The following is a 7602-nucleotide window of genomic DNA, read 5'->3' as shown; positions in this document are numbered from 1 at the left end:
TTACATAAACAAAATAATTAGAAAAATCTTAACAATACTAAAGCCAATTAAAAAAATCCACTGTAAATATAATGACACATAATATATAAGAAAAGAAGTTTAGTAATTGTATTTGTGTGACGTTTGTATTCATGTGTATGTGAATGTGTGTATGCGTGAATGAATGAGGGAGAGGATACATGTGCGTGTGGGAATGAAAGAGGGAGAGGGTGCGTGTGTATGGGTGCGTAAGTATGAAAATAATATATTTGCTTAAAACTTGTAAATTGTATTAAAAATGGTACAATAAAGAGCTTAGTAAAAAGTTAGAAACCTTTTTGTTAAAATTCAAATGACGAAATGATATAAATTGTTTTTTTTTTTATAAAAATTTAAGTATGTTAAATTTCAAAACCGTATTCTAAAAAAAAAAAGCATTTTATTTTTTAAATTTAACTGATACACATCGAATGAATAATGTGCGACGAGTCCTATACAATACAGTAGGTAATCGTAAACATAATACGCAAAATAAACTAAAATATTCATAAAAAACATTCGTCTAAGACTCTAAGAGATCGCATTTCAACCGCGTTCTTTCGGCTTTCATTCTTCCTCTGCCAGTTACATGTTTCACATCCATACACAAGTGTTGGGACTAAAACTCCGTTGCGCATTGCCAGTTTAGCTTCGATGGACATATTTTTATTAGCAATTACTGTGCTTAGTACGCCGTTCACTTTTTTAGATATAATTTTAGCCATGGTTTTTGGAAAATCAAAAGTGGACGTAAATTTGTCTTGTAAGCTCCTCCCCAGCCTTTGATTCCATACTGCAGAATAGACTGAATGATTGAGAAGTAAACAGTTTGTATACTTTTTTGAAAGAGAATGTTTCTTAATCTAACAAATATGAACGAGTATATAAGTTTTCTAACTCTTTTTACCACAGCATTTATTCGTAATATCCATTTCATATTACATTATGTTTCTATAAAATAATAATACGTCAGTGTATACTGCACAATACGTTAAAAATAGAAGTAAATAACGCCAAAACTATTAAATACGCCAAAACTATTAAATACGCCAAAATTAATAATTTCAATCTTTTATAAATAATTTTATGAACTTTGTGATAAACAAGCACCCATTTTGAATAATATAATAATATTTCTGTCTGACGTTTCATATTATTTTTTTATGCTTTCCACTTTTGAAATTATTTGAATTCCTCGTACCTACCTACTTTTACCTCAATTGTAAGGTAGGTATGAGGAATTAAAATAATTTCAAAAGTGGAGAGCATAAAAAAATAATATGAAATGTCAGACAGAAATATTATATTAATCAAAATAGATGCTTGTTGATCACAAAGTTCATAAAATGCTTTTCAAAAGATTGAAATTATTAATTTTGGCGTATTTAATAGTTTTTGCGTGTTATCTGTTTTTTTTAAACTTCAATTACTTAAAATTATTTGTGATGAGAGTATACAATATATTATGCAACAAAGTTCCTGATCAAAATGATAATTGGAACACGTTATCATATGACGATAGGTCAATTTTCTTTCTCGAATCGTCTAAATCGAATGTGGAAGGGGCGATTGTGACGATTGGTGCGAGGCAAGCTTGTGCCGTGGAGTCTGCTGCAAGACTTAACCCTAATTTGAGGGTGTATTTATTATTTACTGTACCGCTGTACTTTCCGGAAGACTCGTGCATAACTAGCAATTGCAAAATCGTACAAGAATTAAGGAAATATAAAAATGTATTTATAACAACAGTCGATCTGAATAATTACTTTGATCAAACTCCTTCGGAAAGGGGGATGAAAAGAAGGGTTATGGTGGAGTCGAGGGCATATTTATTGGAGCATATAAATGAAATTTTCCGATATATTACATTGTGGAGATTCGGAGGGACATTTTTGGACCTGGATATTATTGTGCTGAGATCTTTAGAAAATTTTGAGCCGAATTTCGTCGGAGAACAATTAGATCGTACGATAATTAACACCGCTGTATTGAATTTCGCCAAAAGAGGTTTTGGTCACCATTTTGCGGAGCTTTGTTTAAAGTATGTGCTTTATTTCAATATATTTATTTATTATGTGTCCGGGCGGATAAAGAATACAGTTCAGAATGTGAAAATAAGGAACCAGTAGGTAGCTCAATCACAAATAACTATGGGCGTGGTTAAAAACATGCTAAGCATTTGAGCGATAACAATGAACAATAATGAACATGCTTAAGTTATCGCAGTCATAAGTCAACGCGTGTGTAATCTCTAAGTCAACGCTCGTGTCGGGTTGCTTTTTGTTTTCCTCGTGAATAACTACAGTTCACTGGCGAAAAATCGGCGTTTACTATAAAAAATTATACAATACTTACCTATATTGCATTTGCAAAATAGTAAGAAGTATCTATTAGTAACAAACGTGTAATGGACGGTTTCGGTTTGCGCTCGCAATTCTCAACGCAAGTGCCTACGGCCCGTTGTATCGCTGTAATTTGTATCTAAGCTCGTGCTCAATAATCATAGATTGGTTTACCTCAATATGGGCGACTCTATTAGGTTATTGCTCTATGATTCAAACTTTAGTTAAAGTGTGGGTAACACAAGAAATACTTCTAATAGCTTAGGTACACAGTGGATTATGATTCGCTGTGTACTACGGTATTTGTTCCACTGTATTCCATGCGGCCATTTCGATTTTCTAGTCAAACAAACACAAATCTCTAAGTTTTTCATGATACAGATACTTTTATATGTAACCAGAATACATGCAGTTTACAGTAAAAGCAATAACCTACGAACATTTTACATGCAAATCAGTCAAGAAACCAAGAAAACTTACCTTTAAAATTTAGTTTTGAAAAAATTAATGAACGCACCACGTGTTCGCACTGTCACAGCTACCAGCTGTCTTGTAATGATTGTGTTTGCCCTATGAGACCTTCTTGCTGTGAGGGTGCTTCTAATTTTACGTGCAGGGTACTTGAGCCACTGTCGGCACCTTGACCTATCTACAGGGTGTTCTTTTAACCCTGTCACATCCAAAACCACGATGACCAGTATGGGCAAGACATATTAGCATATTTTAAAAATATTTAGAACAATGAAAATTTAAAAAAAATAAATATAAAAAACAAATGGTTGCTTACTTCTGCAGGGGAGAAGTGAGGGGAATTTTCAAAATGCCAATATGTCTTTTTGCCCATACTGATCATCGTGGTTTTGGATGTGACAGGGTTTAAAGAACACCTGTATATATAAATAAGACTTAGTTTGTGGTGAATTATATTAATAATAACAGACTGGTAGAAACAATAACTTTAATCACATTTATTTTTTGTGTTATCACCAGGAATCGAAACCGGAACTTTCCTTACGTGAGTCAAGCGTCTTAATCACTTCGCCACGGAGGCCGCCGGGATATTTGATATATTATAACTGTGTGGTTTTTGAGGCGTTATTCTGAGTGACAGATTATTATTTTTTTATTTCTTTTTGTGTTTTTATGATATACCCAATTTATTTATTTATTAGAAAATGAGAATCAAGTTGTGGTAGAGCCTGGTGCGATGCTCAGACCTCTAATCCCTGGGTCCGCGACACTAGCCACGGGACCACGCCCCGGTTCATTATTATATTTAGATTGCTCCTAACAGCAAAAATAATTTAAAAATTGTGAGGCTCAAAAGGGTGAAATTTCACAGTGCCCGAGATTCTAATAATTAAAATGAGGCCCGAAGGGCCAATCATCTGAGACCCGCAGGGCCGATAAAGCGAGGCTCGAAGGGCCGAATTTTCTATCATGTAACAGCCAGCGATAGCCGACTGCTGCCTGTTAGTATCAATAAATAGTTTTAAATGATAAAATGTTTTTACAGGGAACAGGCGGCGATTAAAGGTTGGGATAATATTAATACGGGTGCTGTGTCGAGAGTAATGAGGAAAACATGCCAACATACCGATAGTAATAATAAAACTACGAAAGTTTGCAAAGGTAAAAACAATGGAATTAATGATTTTTTATTTATCAATGCCTACCAATTTTAAATAAGATTTGAGACTTTTTAAGTTTCGAGAGTATTGAGAAATTTTTAATATCGAGACTCGAGATGCTATTATTGAAATTTCGAGACTACCAGTGTGATTCTGAACGAAAGTTAGGAGATAGAGAACGCGTTACTGGCACGTAATTTACATACCAATTAAAACATAACGATGTCAATATCATATTATATAATATAATAATGAATATGAAGGCAGAATTTTACAATCTCAGCGCTAGGTAACAATGTTTTTAAGTTATCCGGAGTTTGATGTGCAATACTGTTAGTCTTGCAGAACATGTTGTATTGTATTCGATCTAGAGCCCTTACAGGGCACTGCAGATTAAACAAACACCTCGCTAGAATGAACCTTTCCGAAACTTCTAGATGTAGGTTCTGCAGTGCAGATGAGGACACACCTATACACATTATATGTGAATGTGACGCTTTACATCATAAAAGGAGCCTCATCCTCGTGGGACCACTGGTTAAACCTGAGGATATTAAAGAGCTCGCCCCCTACCTAGTAGCGAACTTTATGGATCTGGGCTTGGAGGGGGAGATTTAGCAAAATGTAAACTCTCTCCTTTCACACAGTAGCCAGGCTCTTTATAGACCTGGGCTTAGAGGGCGATAACTATTCACGGGGACCCACACAATAGATCTTCACAGGTCGTAGTGACGTCAGGAGCTTGAAAAGCACCGACCCCCACCTCTCTAAGAATGAGAATAAGAATAATTGTATTCTATATAAAACGATGATTTGCTTCATCGGTTGTTGCTCTGTATTTCAGGTGGAATGATTTTGCAAGCGTGTGTGTCAACGATCATGGACATGTTATTTTAAACATTGTTATTTTCAGGGTTTCGCGTATACCCATCGATAGTGTTTTACCCCGTGCCATCTAAACACTGGAGATTATTTTATGACAGCCACAAAACTGAAATGGTGTTAGATCTTATAAACGGCTCGTATGCGGTTCATCTTTGGAATAAGTTCAGCAGCGGCAAAACCGTTGTCAAAAAAGAGCCCTTGGTTGCGTACGCTAAACTGGCTTCAGAAAACTGCCCTAATGTCTATAATAAAAGCGGAGAGTTTTTCTAAGGCACTTAAAACATGCACAACAATTATCCAGTTGGACCGAGATTTAAATTAGGAATGGAGTTATATGTAAAATTCAATGTATTTTAATTATTCAAATGATCTAAATTAATTCTAACAAAAATAAAACTTTGTTATTAGTGTTACACGATTTTATTATTTTCCAAAAATACTGCTAGTCTCAGGAAAGCACTCCTCCCAACGACGGCAGATAGGTATAAAACTAATATAGTACACACATAATATTGTTCAGTGTCATCATAGAATCTATACAAAAAACAAACAAATGAATCAGTGATCGAACCTAAAGCAGTAGGGTGGTTATCTAAGGTGTGAGCATAAATACGAATAGCTGTCCAAAGTACGGATACGGAAACATGATCAATGATGGGAAATAATATTAAGTTAAATTTGGTTCTTAAAATCTAGCACATAGTAGATGTTGCAATAATTAAAACTAAGATTTGATACTCGGCTAAGGTGTTGACAGATGGGGGTCCATGTCTACGGGGGTGGCAAGTGAAGTGAGGAAGGTCCAGTATCACACTGCCAAGGGAACATTGTCAATTAAGACGAGGGGTGATTAACTGCGTGATTATTCATTAAATTGTTCCGACAGTTAAACTTTTCGTGACTTTCTATTATTTTGAGATTATTCATGTTACAGCCTCTGTTACTTACTTGGTGCAGGGAGTTAAGAGTTTGATTATGGCATGAGTGGTTACTTTCCATTATATGATTCATAGTGAAGTAGTGTTCTCGTAAAATAATAAAATCGTGTAACACTAATAACAGAATGCTGATTCAATTAATAATTAAATCAAAATTATTTAAGACAATATGTGCCTACAGGTGAGATGGTGTACGAATCCAAAAATAACTTATCTTATTTTTTGTTTTGTACACCATTTTGTGAAAAGGACTAAAAAGAATTTGATTATTATGGTATTTGTTACAGTCAAATAGTGTAAAGTTTCCGCAAACCAAGTTTTGTAAAATTTCCATCGGAAAAAAACCTAAATATAGCAGTTTTCAATAAATTATAAAAGCGCCATCAATAAATAATTAGTGTCATATTTTCATTTAAAATCACCTTAATCTCTCTTTAGGTTAAACGGAGATATGAAATATGCTATGACATGTTTTACTGAAATCATTTCTTTGATAAAAGACTTACAATAATAAACTTACATTTATCAAACATATTGACAGGATTTCAAATGAGGCGCTAAGTATGTTGGGATTTATTTGTAGGGTTACTAATAAATTTGAAAGTATCGCACCAATCAAGTCACTTTATTGCTCCCTGGTTAGAAGTCGTTTAGAATATATTTCTCCAGTCTGGTCGCCGGTCGCTCCATTATTGTGTACATTCTGATTCACTCGAGCGCGTCCAGAAGAAATTTCTGAAATATATTTATTTTAAACTTCATATTCCAGCTGCTTTATTTAATTATAATCAATTGTTGTCTTCAGCAAATATTTAAAGACTTTCTGATAGAAGAATCCTAACTGACCTAATATTACTTTTCAAGGTGATCAATTCATTAATTGGCTGTCCAGATTTGCCGGAGTTGGTGTGTTTCCGTGTACCTGGTCGACATACCCGCCACAGATCTCCTTTTTGTTCTGCAAGTTCTAGAACCAACTATCACACGCACTCGCCTATCCCTAGGCTCCATAGATATGGCAATCAGTATGAGGACAAGGCTGATATATTTGGTTCTGGACTTGATAGTTATAAAACGAGTCTGATTTCTTTTTTTCTCTCGCAATATTATTTTTAAACTTTTCTTTATATTTAAAAATGTTTTTCCTTTTTTTGTTTTTTCATATTTTTGTATTTATTTCGTTAATATTTTTGGTTGCTTATGTACCTACTACCTATTATACCTACTTGTTGCTATTGTTATAGTTATGCAATTTTATAATTTTTTGTTATGTTTTTATTTATGTATTTTTTTTTTCATATTTATGTTCAATATATGTTGAAGGCAATTTATGCCGTTTATGTAAAATGAATAATTAAATATTATATAGGAAGACATTTTGAATACAACAAATATTCATTTTAATACGTTCCTAAATAACATTGTTCTCTAGAATAACATGGAAGTCTAGGCATTTATTGAGCCTATGATTTTTCATTTATTAAACGCCGTGTAAAAGTCACCATTCTGCCCATGTTTAAATATACATATAACTTCCATTCCATCTGTTGATTTTAGTTGAGTAAATGAACAGAGACCTTTAATGATGCGGGTGAGATTCATCTGACTAAATTATTTTACCAAGTGCCGCCTATATAACGCCTGCATAACACCTATTCTCCTGTACAGATGCGAACTGTGGCACCTCACTAGGGCCGAAAACAGCAAAACTCTTGAGTTTTGAGAATAGATGTCAGAAGAATCTAAGGTGTGCGTGGTTTGACTTTGTGAGGAATGAAGTAATAAGAG

The 7602-nt window shown here is 34.1% G+C and overlaps 1 long non-coding RNA gene across 3 annotated transcripts; it reads left to right on the top strand.

Annotated features, from left to right (window-relative positions):
• The first annotated feature begins 1294 nt into the window (after positions 1 to 1294).
• LOC148273862 (uncharacterized) lies at positions 1295 to 6911 on the top strand. 3 transcript variants are annotated; one of them, XR_015824444.1, is made up of 4 exons: positions 1295 to 2059; positions 3877 to 3992; positions 4905 to 5224; positions 6679 to 6911. It is a non-coding gene; the product is annotated as an uncharacterized LOC148273862 (long non-coding RNA). The 3 variants fall into 3 exon arrangements; XR_015824445.1 differs by lacking the exon at positions 6679 to 6911 and having other exon boundaries at positions 1295 to 1540; positions 4905 to 6511; XR_015824443.1 differs by lacking the exon at positions 6679 to 6911 and having other exon boundaries at positions 4905 to 6506.
• The last annotated feature ends 691 nt before the right edge of the window (positions 6912 to 7602 follow it).

Source organism: Micrasema longulum, unplaced genomic scaffold, assembly GCF_059751315.1.
Source record: "Micrasema longulum isolate JH-2025_06_02 unplaced genomic scaffold, ASM5975131v1 h1tg001822l, whole genome shotgun sequence".
In the NCBI taxonomy this organism is placed as follows: Eukaryota; Metazoa; Arthropoda; class Insecta; order Trichoptera; family Brachycentridae; genus Micrasema; species Micrasema longulum.
The sequence above is the reverse complement of the archived record's forward strand: the minus strand, read 5'-3'. Positions and strand labels throughout refer to the sequence as shown.